Source organism: Chionomys nivalis, chromosome 17, assembly GCF_950005125.1.
Source record: "Chionomys nivalis chromosome 17, mChiNiv1.1, whole genome shotgun sequence".
Lineage (NCBI taxonomy): Eukaryota > Metazoa > Chordata > Mammalia > Rodentia > Cricetidae > Chionomys > Chionomys nivalis.
Genome location: NC_080102.1, coordinates 24,577,884 through 24,595,964, shown reverse-complemented (window position 1 = coordinate 24,595,964; position 18,081 = coordinate 24,577,884). Strand labels below are relative to the sequence as shown.

At 37.3% G+C, this 18,081-nt stretch overlaps 1 pseudogene; it reads right to left on the bottom strand.

Annotated features, from left to right (window-relative positions):
* Nucleotides 1–2,985: 2,985 nt before the first annotated feature.
* LOC130889042 (uncharacterized protein C14orf119 homolog) lies at nt 2,986–3,934 on the bottom strand (annotated as a pseudogene).
* Between the last annotated feature and the right edge of the window lie 14,147 nt (nt 3,935–18,081).

The window sequence follows — 18,081 nt, the reverse complement described above, 5'->3', positions numbered from 1 at the left end:
ATACAGAAAAGTTGAAAACACATCCTTTATTCTATCAGATCACAATAGAACGAAGCTAGAAATCAACAGCAAAAGAAACTATAGAAAATATATAAACACTTTAGGATTAAGCCGTAAACTATTGAGTGGCAAATATGTTTTTGAAAAAAAATCAAGAAGGAAATGGAAACACAACATACCCAAATGTATTGCATATAATGAAGTTAGTTCAAAGAGGGACATTTGCAGTTCTAAGTGCCTACACTGGGGATTGGAAGACTGTCCAAAGCCAGTGGTTTTGTGGACGTGGAAAGGCACATATAAACTCATAACAACTGTACCAATGTGCACAAGATCTTCATTGAAACCCATTTCCCCATTATTTTTACTTTCTTCCTTCATGTCACCTGCATCCTACTATCTCTCCAAGTCCTTCCCCCAAGACTCGGGGCCCTTACAGAGGAGGAGGTAGGAAGATTGTGAGAACTGGAAGTCAGTGAGTATCTAAGAAAAAGCAGTATTTTCTAGACAAGGTAGGGACATTGCTTTCACGGATTCACAACAGCTATGCTGACCTCCACAAGACCTATGTTGAAAACAGCCAGCCCAAATTCCAGTATAGAGTCTCTAGGGAGTGATAACGCTACATTCCTAACTGAGGAGCTATTGACAGTTGATAGTTTCTGAGGCAAGGAAGGTCAGTTTTCCCTGGTGTGGTTTCTGCTGTGGTTCATTGGGGTGTGGTTCCTCATCAGCCAAGCAAGTTCCAGTGGATAGCAGCAAACCCTGACTGTGTGGACAGCACAAGTTGAACTTGAACATAGGTTTAAAAAATATGTATGAAGTTGGAGGAGATGAGGAGGTGAGGGTTGGATCTTAGAGGAGGTTGGTGGAGGAGTATGTACAAAATATATTCAGAATATATTTTATGCATGTGTAAAATTCTCAAAAAGTTAATGAAAATACAGCAGCAAATAATGATGACACTTGAGGTTTTCCCCTGGCTGTAGTAGGAGGCCGCTAGTTAGTTCCCAGCTGCCCATTCCCCTAAATAATCACACAGAAACTGTATTAATTAAATCACTGCTTGGCCTTTCAGCTCTAGTTTCTTGTTGGATAGGTCTTACATCCTAAACTAGCCCATTTCCATTAATCTGTGTATCACCACGAGGCTGTGACTTGCCAGGTAAAGTTCTGGTGTCTGTCTCCAGCGGGGCTAGATGGCTTCTCTCTAACTCTACCTTCCTTCTCCCAGCATTCAGTTTAGTTTTCCACACCTACCTCTGTTCTGTTCTGCTCTGCTATAGTCTCAAAGCAGTTCTCTATTAATCAATGGTATTCACAGCATACAGAGGGAATCCCACATCACCTGGCCTTCAGATGTGTACACATATATGTGTGTGTACACTAATACACACACATGCAGTCACACTTTCACAGGCAGGCATACACACACACTTGTCTTTTAAAATAATTTGCTAATATTTCTAATATGCGTTTTTTTCCCTTTAATTTCTGGCATTTTAATCATCAATGAACTATGCTGTCACAGCAAGAAATTCATTATTTTCTAAGAAAATAGAAATTTAAAGACAGTATTTAAAATTATTACTAGAAATGCTCATTGTTTACCTAATAACAAATAAGAAAAGAATATACTCATGTATTTTCAATTTAACATTTCATCTTGTATCCTGTTTCTTCTCCCTAAGTTTATAATGGGATGTTAGTTCTGTAAGAATCTATGAGTGATGTGTTCCTCAAGTTTTGTTTTCCTGATAATTTCATGTTCAGAAATTAATGTTGTTTGAGCACTATTATTGCCTATAGATGACAGGGATGTAGGCTGTAGAATCAGACTGTCTGGATGCAATTCCCAAATGCACTCTACAGCAAATCAGTTTTGTAATGTCATTTTCTAGTTATTTGTTTTCTTTGAACTATATTAAATTTATCTTATTATGCTTATTAGTCTTAAAGCTAGTCATCTCAAGTCTGTTTGTTTTTAAATTTTCATTTCCATAAATTTAGCACACTTTGAATATAGACAAAGATATCATCTTCAAATAATGTCAGTGCAGCTCATTCCGGTCTTTCTTCAAGCAAGACTACTTTAGAAAGTACTTCACACTTACTCTGTTTTTGACATGCTTTGCTCTATTCAACCCTACCAGCAATTCAGCAAGTCCCCAAGGCCAGAAGCTCAGCTTGATATTTCACCAATGTCACAAGAGTCAGAGGGTTGTGTATGTGAAGACTTCACCAAACATCACAGAATAGGTTTATCACACATCTTGACCACTAGTTATCAAACACTACTCTCATATTGATTTAAAGAAATTGAATGGATAGGTGGTAATAATGAGTCACAGAGAGGATTTGGTGCAGTAGAATATCACAATACTTCCATCAAAAGTGATAAGGCTGTAACTATTTTGAAAACAAGAAGAATTGAAGTTATATTATATGCACAAACATATTCTCCAGTCAAGTCATTTGCTCCCTACATGTGCATATTTAAGAAGAACCCATGTGTGTTGATTCAGTTGATATTTGTAAGAATGGTCTAGTAAAAGTGTTCTTGATAGCCACTTTATTACAGAAATATTAAGTAGCCCACAGTCTAAATGAGTGAATTACAGATGTATGTACCATGAAAATGCTTAACAGCACAATACCGAGTCAACACCCACCATGAAAAGCAGCAAAGCAGCCTACAACTGAATAGAAAGTAAAAAGCAGTACTAATACACCTCAGGTGGAAGCAATCAATACCCACTTAGAAATCTGACAGTTGAGTTCTGATATATCAGTTCATTTTCAGGATACAAATACTTTTCAGATATGTTGTCTGAGGTTTCTGTCTGGCCCTGTTCCCACAATCATTAAGTCCCAAAGAAATCACACAAAGGTCTACATTAGTTATAAACTGATTGGCCCATTAGCTCAGGCTTCTTATTAACTCTTTTTTTTTAAATTTTCTTCTCTTGATTTTCCTTAATTTATTAAATCATCACTGGAAAATCCAACAATTGGGGCATCACATTTTACACTAGAGTTGGGTGAATGCGGTAAAACCAGCTATCTGGGCCAGCAATAGGCCTGAGTTATAAAATACAGGTTCATTTAATTACAGTAACAAAAGTCATTAAATTCTTGAATTTAGACATCTCCTGCTAAAGCAGGTACGTGCCATAACCAGATTTGTCTAAATAGATGACATTTACAGAGTCCAGGTGGCAGCGCTAAGTTAAAAACAGTGCTGGCACTCACCATGAAGTTCACACAATTTTCTTCCCCCAGAGGCAGGGTCTCTCTTTGTAGCACTGGCTGTTCTGGAACTTGATATGTAGGCTAGGCTGCCTCTGCCTCCTGGTGCTGGAAAAAAGTGCACACCACTACCCCAGCAGTCAGGCAAATCTCTAAGTGACATACTTGCACTCAATTGTCACTATAGTCATGGTCTTTGGCTTGATCAGACATAGTTATCTTCTTGATCTGATTGGCTATCAGTCTTTACCGGCAGTGGCTGCTACTTCTTGGTAAAACTTTGCCACAAAATCTGACTCACTGACCTCCAGCTGTCTGACAAACTCACTGCGCTCCTGATCAGCCCAACCTCGAAACCACTGATCCCAAAGCCTTAGCTGACACTCAAAGATACACGGTGGCCGGTTTGTCCCAGATACACTAAGCTGCTCCAGACCATCCAGCAGAGGCTGCAGCTTTCCAGGCACTGCCTTAGCTACCAGGTCTTGTAGAAAACGTTCCCGCTGGGGACCCGACCAACTGGCAAACCAGTGAAGAATACACTATACCTCCTGGGAAGTGATGTAAGACATTGGAGGAGGGGACGAGCCGGCAATGTCATCTGGCACCGAAGGTAATACAGAAGGGAAGGATGGTGGCATTGACGAAGATGACGATCCCAGTGGCATCCTGTTAATTACCTCCCCTTTCCTATCAAAGGGCACCCAGAGATCACGAGTCTTTCAGCTCCAACTCCCGCAGTCTCTTCCATGTTTCCTGAAAACCCTAAGCAGAGCCAGCCCCCTTATTAACTCTTATAACTTATATTAACCCATTATTCTTATCTATGTTAGCCACATGGCTCGGTATCTTGCTTCTTCAGTGGCCAGGTCATGACTGCAGACGAATGGGCTTCCTTCTTCCCAGAATTCTCCTGTTCTCATTGACCTGCCTCTACTTCCTGTCTAGTTGTCCCACCTATACTTCCTGCCTGCCTTTTTCTCAATCAGCGTTTATTTAAAATATAATTGACAGAATACAGAAAACTGTCCCATACCTTTCCCCCCTATTTTTTGTTCTCTGAAGTATGTAATTCTAGCACAACTTATTAACTATTAATGTTCTTTCCAAAAATTACCATATATTCTGTCAATGATCAGTTGGCCATATCTGGTTCCACATTTGGTATCTATTCTGGGAATAAGTCTGCCAGTCTATCTTATGCCAGTTCACATTTCTGAGAACAATATCATTAGCAAAAAGCAGCAATAGTGTTTCACCCTTCAACATGTTTCAAGAATTTTTCAAACTACTATTTTTTTCATAACTAAAGTAGGGCATTGTCATTTCCTTTTAGGTCCATCCTTTTCATATTCATCACAAATTTGACTTCATAATCCTGTTGGGAATCATTGGAAATCGGGAGCAGAGTAAGTTTAAGGAGTGTAAATGAATGAAAGTGAATATGCTAAAAGGCAGGCTATAGACAAATGGGTGTTACAGAGCTGTAATGACGTACTATTGTCCTCTCTTTCTAACCCTTTTGTTGAATGAAGACATGAAACAAACTTAATAATTTAAAAGAAACAATTTTCAACTTATGAAACCATTTATTTACTGTGCTTATTTTCTTATTACAAATGTTACTTTCTTTGATGGTGATAGCCATTAATATATTAGATAGTGTTGATATTTCTCACCAAATGTAATATAATACCTTGAGTTGATTTAAGAAAGAAAATAGGAAATCATACTTCATACCTCAGACTATGTTTTAAATTAATATGTGTGTGTACATATGCTTACCAGATATGATATGTGTAGATACCAGAGGACAAAATTAGATGCAGTTACTTAGGCACTGTTCACACTGTTCTTGATACAGGGTAATTTACTGGCCTGGAACTCATGAAGTAGATCAGACTTGCTTTGCAGGAAGCTTTGGGGATATTCTATGTCTGTGTCCCATCAGGCTCGCTAGACTCTGTCACTATGCCTGAGTTTTTGTTGTGGTTTCTATGGGTTGAATTCAGGTCTCTGTGCTTTGAAGGCAAGCATTTCATCAACTGAGCTATCTTCAGCTTTTGAAAGAAATCTTAAAAGCAATGACTTTCTGAGTGTTGGAATATGAGGGAATGTTAAACTGCAGTAAAAAGCTAAAATCCTTCCCATTTGTTTCATGGATGTTGAAGATAAATAAAACAACAGCTGCTGAGACAATAATCACTCTGACATGAAATGAAAGTAAAAAGGGAATTGATTCTTTCTTACATTCTCTTAGGACTTTGTAGATTTAAAACGAATTTCATAGCCCTAATTTATTGAATTCTAATGACAATCCTATGAAGTTGCATTTTTATTTCCATTTTGTTGGCAGCAATAAGAGATTGTATTATTGGGTGTTTATTATATGAAATTACCTTTTATAATGACATTAGGTAAATTTGGTTATTTCATCCTCACAGCAATAATTAATTATCTAAAAGATCATTTTGAAAGATAACCAGAAGGCATAGAAATGAGTTACCATAGTTAATGAATTAAATGAGTTCACATACTTAATTAACAGTAGAGTCAATATTCAACTCATCCAGACTGATTTTGAAGCCTGTATTTGACAGATATGCAGCTGTCCAGAAGAAACTCACTGTACTACATTTACCTTCATCCTGTAACTAAGAACTTGCTGATCTATAATTTTCTAAAACATTTGTCAGATTCTGAGGTTTCTGCTAATACCTTTTCAGGAAGAGAATGAAGTGATGGAATCATATTTTGTTACCAGAGGTTTCTGTCCTCCCCAGTCCCGCAGCCTTTCCATCCCAAAGAAACACACAGAGGTCTACATTAATCATAAACTGTTTGGCTTCTTATTAACTCTTACATCCTACATTAACCCATAATTCTTATCTGAGGCTTGGTATCTCATCTTGCTTCCTCTGCATCTGGGTTACGACTGCAGGCTCAATCTTTCCTCTTCTCAGAATTTCTCTGTTCTGGTCACCCAGTCTATACTTCCTGTCTGCCTACTGGCCAATCAGCATTTTATTAACTGACCAGTTTTTATAGAGTAGAAGACCATTGTCCTACAGCACTTCCCACATTTTTTTCAAAACAAAAACTCTGAATCTAATCTCCTTTGTTTAGCTTTCTTCCTGATCATTATCCATAACAACTTGTAATCAACACTCTAAACAAAGGCAAACATCCATAATCCACTTTTTTGGGAATGTGTGCATAGTTTTCCAGGCTACTTCCTGCTGATTGGGGGCTCTAATAATCTTATGGAGAACTAAAGAAAATTTAGGATTATGGTCAAGTCCTGACTGGAATATTCTATGAGGCTTGATCATCTTGGACAGCAATCCTGAGGTTGTTCTGGATGTAGAACTCAGGGAAAACTCCAACAGAGGTCCTCTGAAATGTTGGATCATCTGGGCCATCTGCTCTTATCAGAGATTTCTCAGGGGGTTTTCCTTGATCAAACCTGATTTTTCTTAACCCAAAATAAGTCCACAGTCTCTCATTTCCTGTGGAAACAAGCACGAAACCCCTTCCCAATTGTAACACATAACCTGGTTTCCATTGTGAGGTCAGTACATCCTTAATTAAAACAGCTAATTTAATTCAGAAGTTTTTTTTTTTTAAATGTTTCTGTGCTGTTGTTATTCCTTTCTCATTAGCATTAAGAAAATTCAACAGTGTGGAAAGGCCTTCTATATATGTGTTGCTTTTATTGGTTAATGAATAAAGAAACTACTTTTGCCTATAGCAAAGCAGAACAAAGCTAGGTTGGGAAAACTAAACTAAATGCTGGGAGAAAAAAAAGGCAAAGTCAGGGAGATACCATGTAGCCACTGCCAGGAACAGACAAGCCAGAAACTTTCTGATAAGCCACTGCCACATGGTGATACACAGATTAATAGAGATGGGTTAAATTAAGATGTAAGAGCTAGCCAATAAGAAGCTTGAAATACACTTCAGTGATAGGTCAAGCAGTGATTTAATTAATATAGTTTCTGTGTAGTTATTTTGAGTCTAGGCAGCCAGGAACGAAGAAGCAAACTCCTACAACAATATCACATTCATTTTACATATAAATGCCCTGCAGTTTGAATAACAGCAACAACAAAACTTTGTAGGTTTTCCCTGATCTCTGAGGTATTATTGTTTTCTACATGCTCATTTAATCCACACTCCTCATACTAGGGACTAATAGATGTATCTGTTAACCTGAGCAGAAATGACTGAAGTGCTCCTCTTGTCTAAACTGTCCTTGATTTCTGATGACATTAGGAGACTGTGGGAGGGATTCATCAGGATGGGGAACCATTGTTTACCTTCTTGCCCCAATCATGGACTAAATACTAACTTTCAACAATGGATGAGCTTCTTTATATCTCAGGCAGAGAGAACTCATGTTACCCCTTGCAGAGAATCTATTCCAATAAACATTTGCTGTTAAAAGATAATTCTATTTTAATTTTGTTAATATGCACTTATTGTATTGTGTCATAAAATTCATGCAGAGTGAAGAGGATAACTTGTGGGAGTTGATTCTCATTGCAATGTGGGTTCTGTTGGTAAAGCTTGGTTGGCAAGTGCTAAACCATACCACTGGCCCTTGAAAATCTTCTACTCACTACAGTGACAACTGTTACATTAATCTTTGCTAGACAAGTTGGAAGAAGAGGGAAATAAAAGGAAAGGACAGCACACAATCCAAACATATTTTTGGCTATTGACTATTTTTAAGTAAAAAAAAGTTTGTACCTTCTAGTCACCTTTGCAAAACAGATCTTTGCACTGTACTTGATGTACATAATTAATGTTTAGTGATAGATAGAGGTGATGAGAACTTCACATGCTAAAGTCTTGGCATGTATTCAGTTATTTAATTCTTACTGAAATATATGAATGGCTTTATTTCCATTTTATATGAGATGATATTTAATCTGGTTATATCTGAAAAGTCATATGCTACTCCATAGTGTCATCTTCAAAGGCTAGACCAATAGCAAGGGAGAAAAAAATGGTTAAAGCAAGGAGGAGATGGTAGGTTTTCAGATGTGTGCCTTTTGTAAATTAGCTACTGATGAACATCAGTTCTTCATTTTTAAAATAAAAATGATATATATTACATTTTTAACCATTTGAGTAAAGTGCTTTTCCATTAGTCTATAGCATATCTCAACTCTAGTGACACTAAAGAGTATTGATCCCAGTAATAATTCTCAGAATCTTTGTAGACATACCACTGAAAAATGAAAAACAATTGATACATTCATCTCTCCAAACCAATTGTTCATATTGTCTCTAACTGTAACTAGATGGCAATTGATTTTGGCTTTAATGATTAACACATTTATTTTAGAATGTGGAAATATATCTCCCTTTGGATATTTATTCACTCTCTGTTATTCAATATTGGTGCCATCTCAGTTACTGTTCTCCTGCTGTGGAGAGACTTTGCTACCAAGGCAACTTATAAAAGAAAGCGTTTAATTGATGGTTTGCTTACAGTTTCAGAGGATTAGTCAATGATTATCATGGTGGTGAGCTTGGCATTGGACAGGTGGGTAGGATGCTGGATCAGTAGCTGAGAGCTCTTGTCTTTATATACTCACAAGGCAGAGATAGCTAACTGAAAATGCTGTGGACTTTTGAACCCTAAAAACTCAACTCCAGTGATACACCTCTCACAAACAAGATCACACCTTTTCATCATTCCCAAAACAACTTCACCAACTAAAGACCTAGCGTTAAAATATACGTTAAATATACTACAGGGCTGTTCTTACTCAAACCCCTAGAAGAGTTGCAGAAGTGAACAAAGCCTTAACATCCCTGCCTAAGAGAAATCAGAGACAGGCAGGAAGACAATAAAACAAGAATTTGTCACAATATTGGTGTGTTGTAGACAGGACCCTCAGAGTATAGAAATACACACACACACACACACACACACACGTAGTATTGAACTGAGACAAGAAATGGAGTCAAAATGTGTTGGATTTAACCAGGGAAATAACCAAAAGGAAATCTTAGACTCCAAAAGTAAATTTATAAGGTTACTTTTATAAAACATATTTCCACATCACTAACCAAGAAAAAAAATCGCTATACAAAAGGGTCAGAGTTAAAAGTAAATGGGCATGAACATACTATTTAGAGTCCTGTCTGTGACAACATCAACATTTGCTAATGACTTTGGGTATTCAGTCCACTGAGAAACCTATCACGTTGTTTTTGGTGTGCCCATGTTGTGCTGGAAACACACACTGTTGATCTATATGTTGCGTATTTAGAAAAATATTAGGGTTGACAATCTCTATGAAGGAACATTTTCCTTGAAGGCTCTGGAATTTCATATCCATATATCCAAAATATCCATGTATGCAAATTAGTTTATAATCTTTATCAAACACCCAGACCTATTTATTATTTTCAGATTCTTAATGCTTGGGAGATTTTTGTTGCTGTTGTTGTCATTGTTGAAAAATACACCATCTACAAATGTTTTTGGTCCACAGTTGTTAAAAAGAAAACATGAAAGCTATGTTTCGCTGGAATATTCAACTTTTAAAATAACACAAGATAAAAGAATGTAAATATTTCCATGATTGATTGCATCTTTCAATGAGAACAATGAAGAAGAAGACTGACTATCTGAAAATCCACCACCCTTAATGATCTATATTCTCTTCAAATACTATTGGCTCCTTTTGTATCTGGTTTGCAAAGCAAATCATTAAGATTAAATTATGATTTAAGTAACAGTATTAGCTCCAGGACTGTGTCAGTTCTGAAGGAAGATTAAATCTACCACATGGATGTTCATAGTTTTCATATTTGAGATCATGAGTAATAAAATCATGCCTTCCAAATGCGGCACGTTGATTCATTCTGCTTCACCATGGGTTTGCCTGCAGTCATGCTGCTTGTGAGTGCTCTGAGTAAAGCACTGGAGACAGAATGGAGGAAGGATGGTGTAGGTGGGGAAAGGACTCAATATAGTGAAGGAGTTCGGGCACATGGATTCAATACACTATTGTTGATTGGACCTTTCTGTGCCAAAGTTTCTTGCCCCCAGATGCTGAGATGTTAAGTACATCTATCATAATACTGTTGTGAGGAATGCATTTAAAAAAAAAAAAGCATAGTGAGCACTTAGAATGGTGTTGCTATTAGTTAAGCGTTTCACAGCGTTGCTGTATAATCATAACAATTGCAGGTGTATAATGCAGCTCTGTCATGTGGCTACGATAAAGCAGGGAGATAATAAATATCCATAATCTGAAGGCAGCAAATGCCAAAAGAGAGTTACAACAAAAGCAGATTTAAGATAATAACAATTTACAGACTATGATGGGGATATCATTTAGAGGAGCTGAAAGAAAAGGCAATGTGAACTGGAAGCCCTCCAGGGTGATAGAGACTGCATATAGAACAGCTCGGATAGAAAAGAAGAAAAAAAAAGCAAAAGTCTAGAGCTTGGGAAGACCCAGTGATTCATAGATTTGTGAGTAATTGGAATAATACAAATAGGGAGCTGAGATTTGAACCCTAGCTGGCGGTGGATGCCTCCCAACTTAGGGAGCTCCCAGTGAGCAATTGTGTGCAGTCCTGCACAAAACATGTTTGCTCTCCCCAGGCACCTTTAAAAGGTTGGTGTTTCCTTGATTCCAAAGTAGTTAATGTTATTCTGTTACCAGACAGCTTGATGGTTACCAATGAGTCTTTCTTCAGAAAACAGAAACAAAGAAAGATCTCAAGCAGCAGGTCATTCTTTGGGCTGCCAGCTCCCAAATAATAACACAAGGGCTTCCAATTAATTAATCAAACTTGACCTTAGGTTAGGCTTGTCTCAACTGTTCTTGATATACCAACTCTTATAACTTAAATTAACCAATTAATATTAACCTACATTCTGCCATGTGACCTGTTACCTGTCCTCCATACTGCATGTTCAAATTGTTCCGCATCTTGCTGGTTAATTCCCTGCCTCAGATTCCTTCCCAGCATTTCTTTCTCTGCCTGGAAGTCCAGATTATTTTCTTCTGCCTTCCTACTGGCCATTCAGTTCTTTATTAAATCAATCAGAAAGTCACAGGGTGATCAAGTATCCTGCAACAATCTCATACAGGCTATTCAGGTGTAGCAAAGTATTAAAGCACATCTATGTGGTTGCCAGACATTTAAACAGCTGAATGATATTTTCCAAACATGGGAGCAGGTTTTTACTTTAAAATTTAGGCAGTGGTTTTGTTTCGCTCTTAGTTTTGCTGTCTGGCTGAGTGACTCTCTTCTTCTGTCTGTCACCCATTGGCTAGTCTACCATATCTATATGGATATCAAATTGGTAGCATAGAACTCTAACTCACTCTTTCAGTGAGCAAGAATGAAGCATAGTAATCTTAGTAAATATTGGGTATCCAGGATTAGGACACCAATCTAGTTATGTTTGAAGCTCAAAATTTTGCACTTTAAAAAAAAAAAAAAACATTGTGTGTTCCTCTATTTCCCTCTAGGTCTCCAAAACTCTTTCTCATTCTAAAACCCAGAGATAATCATTTCATTAAAAAGTTTTACCAGGCCGGGCGGTGGTGGCGCACGCCTTTAATCCCAGCACTCGGGAGGCAGAGGCAGGCGGATCTCTGGGAGTTCGAGGCCAGCCTGGTCTACAAGAGCTAGTTCTGGGACAGGCACCAAAGCTACAGAGAAACCCTGTCTCGAAAAACCAAAAAAAAAAAAAAAAGTTTTACCAGTTGCCCTTGCACTCAGATATATAGAATATATAGATCTATATATATATCTATAGAATATATATAGAATATGTGTAGAATAGATATAGAATATATAGATCTATATAGATATATAGAATATATAGATCTATAGAATTTGAAGCCCTTAGTATGGAATTTAGAATAGTGCCCATGGCCCAACATTAGCCACTGTCAAACCCACAGCTACCTTCTTTTCAGACGACTGAATGGTCCCAGACTTTCCTGTATTTGTGGTTCAGATCAAAGTCATCTGACCTGCCACCCTCACACACACTGGAGTGCTCACTCTACCCTCTCTCTACCCTTGGTATCTACCACATTCCACGTATCTTCCTTCTTTGCATGTGCTTGTATGTTTCACTGAAGCGAGGGACTTGCTATGTGTCTGCTTCAGCACTCTGTCCAGGGCATAGAAGAGCAGCTGCTGACTAGAGTAGGTTTTATCTTTCATGTTTCTGTGTCTATCCCATATAGGAGCATGCATCTTTCTTTCTCTTTGTTTGTTTGTGCCCTTCATCTCTTTCACTCCCTAGTAAGCCAATCTCCTTTTCCTTCCCTTATTCATAAGTTATTTTCAAAATTAATTATATACGCTTAACAATTAAAATAATTGATTCATTGTGATGCTTTTATACATATTTCATTAATTTTTCGTTATTTGCCCCTCCACTGCCCCTGCTTCATAGGCTCAGTAATGTTCACCCCTGTGCTTTTACATCAAGCACACACACACATTCATTTGACTCTGTATTCTATACACGAGAACCCTTTTGTGTTTCTTCTCCTGCCCTTTACTCTCACTCTTCCCTCCATTTCCCTTCCTAGACTCCTTCATTAGATTTTGTTAGCTTTTCTTTTTATAAGTAATGAATACTTATCTTTCTCTAGCTATTCAAAACATTTGGTTCTCTCAGATAATAAATCAGGAACCCAAAATGTAAAGGTATTTGGTTAACTAATTTTTGGGAAATGTTTTTGAAAATAGATGGAAAAGGCAATCAGTTCTTCTTTGGGGAATAAATAATTTATTGCCTCTTAGACAACCAACACCACTTAGCTTATATTTGAAAACTAGACTGTCTATGCCATTATATCCGAAATAACTCATGTCAAGAAATGACTGACAGTTTATTCTCATTATCCAGATAAACTGGTAAGAGGAAGTCAGACTTTGGGAAAGTAGCATAGCTTTGATGGAAATGTATTTTGGAAGACACAAATGGACAACTCCGATTAAGAATGCCATAACTCATTCATCAGTAAAGAACACATGTCTTAGTTAGGATTTTTATTGCTATGAAATGACACCATGTCATGGCAACTCTTATAAAGGAAACACTTAATTACAGTTATACTGCTCACTTTCTGTCTGAGAGGTTCAGCCCTTTATCATCATGGTGGGAAGTATGGGGGAATACAGGCAGACATGGAGCTGGCTACCACTTGATATGCATGTCATGAGAAGTCAGTTGGCACCCTTGATGGTATCCTGAGCATAGGAAATGTGAACTTTCAACATATTGTTGCCTAAACAAGACCTGCATAATGACAGCACCAGCTGACAAAAGATTAATTTTCAAGTAAGTATATAAGTCTGAAGGTTGGATCGTGAAATTTAAGAACTCGAGTAAGGGACGTAAAGAAGTATAATAGGCTGCCACACATACATTTGTGCCGTTTGCCTTTCAGCCATCTTTTTTTTTTCTAGGTCTATTATTGCTTTTGTAATCATTCAAATAGTGCACATACAGACAATAGTCATTTTCCCATGCACATCTAAACTATTTTGGTCAAAGCTTAAAGTCCAATAGATCTAGTCACCTAAACACTGCTTCACTCCAAGTCATCACATTCACTCCAAGTCATCACACACTACTGAAAGGACAACATTATTTGAGTTTAAGAAGTTGTTTCTGTGTTTTTATATGTATGTATATGTGTGATATTTTATATATATATATATACACACACATACACAAATAAGAAGAATACAATACGTACTTTACATGTATTTTGTAATACCTGTTATACCTGGCTATTAATTTATTAAATGTGCAAGTACTACTAGGGAAATTTGCAAGCAGCTGCAAGCACACATGGTTAAATTCTTTGACCATCCTCTCCCTATATAACACTCACTAGTTTTTAGTCTGTTCTCTGTTGTCAATTTATATTGTTTCTAATTCTTACCCAGCCCAACAAATCTCCCAGTCAGGTTCTTTCAAGCTGTCACTAGAATAGATATCACAACATACAATTAGCAGGTCAAGGGGGAAACATATTCTTAGCTTTTTTTTTTTATATCAACAATATGTGAGAATGTTCTGTGTTGGGGAAACAACAGGAGGCTTGAATATTCTCAGAAGATAAAATTCTGTAGGTTAGAGGTTGAAGCTATTATTTTCTGTGAGACTGTGGATAAGAACCAAATCAAACAATGACAAGCTTTGCCACAAAACAATTTGGAAATTCGTGTGGGAATCTTTAAAGTGGTCCATTTTTTTTAAAAAAAAAATATATGAATTTAGGATGCTTGAAAAGTTCAGCCTTCTGGAGGAGGAATCTAAAATTAGATTTCATAGCTACTGAAAACTATCATAATTCTTATCTGTCTCCAAGCAATGCCTGCTGTAAAGATACTTAAAGTAACTAATATTTTCATTTGGATAAAAATATCTTGGGATGCTCTCAACACAATAAAGGGGAGAACCCCTCTTTTTTCCTTTCTTCCTGTCTTCCTTCCTTCCTTCCTTCCTTCCTTCCTTCCTTCCTTCTTTCCTTCCTTCCTTCCTTCTTACCTTTCTTCCATCCTTTTCTTTCTTCCTTCCTCTTTTGTATTTTCCTTTTTGCTAAATAATAAAATTAGCATATACAGTATGCTTTATGTCATTTTAACACAAAATTTGGTTCCACTGCTTTTCCTCATTCCCTGAGCTTCCCTTGTACCCTTCTGCATGCTCATAGCCCCCTTTCACTTGCATATCACATGGGATATCTGATAAGTGCAATTTAAAACTACTTTGGAACTTCACATTACCTCAGTCAGAATAATTACTGTTGAAAGCTACAAGTGCCGTTAAGGCTTGGGGAAAGAAAAATCCTTACTCATTAAAGGCAGGAATGTAAACTAGCACAACCATTATGGAGGTTAGGATGAAAGGTTGTAACAAAATTAAATACACATTTTCCGTGTGACCCAACATTCATGGCATATATCCAAAGGATTTTATATCCTCATAGAAAAAGCATGTATTTGTGTTTATTGCTGAATTATTCACAATAGAAAGAAAATAGAGTTAGCCTAGATGCACATTTACCCAGGAAAGTCCCTTTCTGCCAAAGCTAAAGCAAATCACCTTACAGTCCCTCCCTGTTCTTGGTCCTGCCTCCAAGTAGCCCTCAAGAAATCTCATTGTCTCAGTGTCAGCATGGAATCTTTTGAAACCTTGTGAATTAATCTAGTATCATTGTTCGGTGAAGATGCTAAAACGCAAATGAATGCAGTGATCCCCAGATGTGTTTTAGAAACATACAAAATTAAGGCTGTTACTGCAGCCAAACTTGCCTTTATTTTGGGATATCATTTCTATAGCTATTCAGGACAATACTAAGACATATTCAGAGGTTATCAACAATGCTTCAGTGTTCCCCCAACATGAAGCTTCCCTTTCATATCTCCATTTGGTTATGGACTCAAGTTCAAAAACTCTTTGATTCAGGGCCAGATACCCTGAAATCTACCAAATAGCCACAACTTAAAGAAAGGCAGGTATTCTGGCATTATTTATGATGGAAGAGGTGATGATCCAGCCATAGTGATGACCAACCATATGTTTATGACATCATTGGAGCATGAGTGATAACAATGCCTTATAATCCATAATTTAGGAAATAAATCTTAAACAGAGAATTTTTTTCCCCTGATACTTGTTTCTATATTCTTCTAACAAACGACACAATACCAGATGGGAAAGATGGGCTCCAGGCCCCACACCTTACTGAGGAGCTATTTGTAGATGATAGTTGCTGGGGGAGAGAGAACCACTCTTTTTCAAAAATACTTTTAATTAAAATGACATTATTTTGCTCACTATTGTCTAATCCCCCCACTCTCAAATTCATAATCTCTGTTTCTTCTTTAATTGTTATTGCTACATATATAAATGAATAAATAATAGATATAACCTGCTAAGTCCATTTAGAATTGTTTATATCTACTTGTAGGTTTCTCGTGCTCCAGCCAAAGGTTCTATATTCAAGATCATATTGGCAGCACTAATTGTATTGAATATATTATTTCTTAAAGACATGATGTCGGTAGTGGGAATATATTGAGGGGATATGTGAAGATGTGGAGGGAGAGAAATTGGGATAGACATAATCATATTTCATTGTATACATGTATGAAATTCTCAAGAAATAATATTATAAAATGATGACCTACACACAATTTATCTTTTTAGAGGGGCCAGGAAGAGCTTTCACTGAGAGTAATTCATTATTATTAACTTGATAACTCTTCTCAGCCCTCCAGTGATTATTAATACTTCAAATCCAGGCAGAAAGCCTTAACACAGGTTTTTAAATATATTTCCATGATGCAGGATTTCAGGACATGCAGCCTCAGTGGTGATTCTAAGGCTTTTTCTAACATATACGATGCTGTTTTAGCACAATGCTTTCTTTCTTCTATAAATGCCATGTAACAGTGCCCCATGTAGGTGTAAAACTAAGTCATCATGGAAGTCTATGCAAAGGGACCCTGTTTTCCCTGTGAACAAAGAACTGCCTGGGTATTTGCAAACAACATTTCCAGGTTCTAAATGCTACATTGTCTTCCAAAGTGTCTCAGTCTAGTGTGTGCTGTGAATGTTTCGTAGGTCGTTCTGTCGAGCATCCTCTTAGCAGTGGATGAAGGCATGTGTTTGAGTTGGGGGATTGTCAAAATGAAGAGTTTTAGGCGCCTATACATTACATAACACTGTGGCACTCAATGTTAACTATTCTTCATGTGTGCCATGATGTGGAAAATGCTGGAAAACCAGAAGAATTTGGTAAGAAATCTGTTTGTAGACCCAAGTCTTCACTTAGCCCAGGCTACCTAAGTTCCCCTGATTGAGCCCAGAACTTTCTGCCATGGCCCAGTTGCTTTTCTATTATATAACTATTTTTTTCCTTGGAATGAAGCATTACTTCCTAGAAAAAAGAGGGAAGCTCACCAGACTCAGGAAGCTAAAGAAACTCATGAGATTCAGGAAGCTAATAAAACTTAGCAGGCTTAGGAGGCTCAGAATGCAACAAGATTTACAGGGTCCTCCTCAAGGTTATGCACGTAGTAAGAAATTATTCTGGGGGTAGGAGAGACCTAGGTAGATCTTACTCCAAGTTCTATAGTTAGTTTTAGGAATGCAGTCTTGTGAGTTGTTCTCCATGCTAATATGGGACCTTTTATGATGCAGTTTCTGTTGAATCACCTATGCTTCTGTCAATATATAACACCAATAAATTCATTGGTTCACCAAACTAAACTAAAGTGGAATCTCTTCTTGTTGGGTGTTTATTTTCTTTTCCTTTTATCTGTTGCAAGTGTCCTTTCTATGTGAGAGACATTTGTTCATGACTCTCCAGGAATGAAATTCACGTGTTTCCTCTCCACCCATAGAGGTTCAGACCCTCCCTACTTTTACTTAACAGCTTGCTCCATTTCAATAACAGCTTCTTTTTAAGCACAGTCCTACAGAGTTAATTTTCAAATGTAAAGTCTTAGACTCATTCCCTTTTCTCAACCTGAAAATCTAAGGTGTAGGATTGAACCTCTTGACTCTAATACGTCTTTTTCTTCATCTGCTTTCACACTGGGTCTCCTCAAGTCCACCTTCTCATTCTCAAACTCTTTGACCATTGTAACTGCTAATTTCACTTTAATAGTGAAGACCCTTTTGATGACATTTCCTCTCGTGTAAACTTTCAAAGTGATATCCGTACCTTTGCTCATCCTCTGTACCAGGCTTTTTCTTTTAGATCACCAACCTGCTCCCAAATCATATCACAGAAGACTTATTATCAG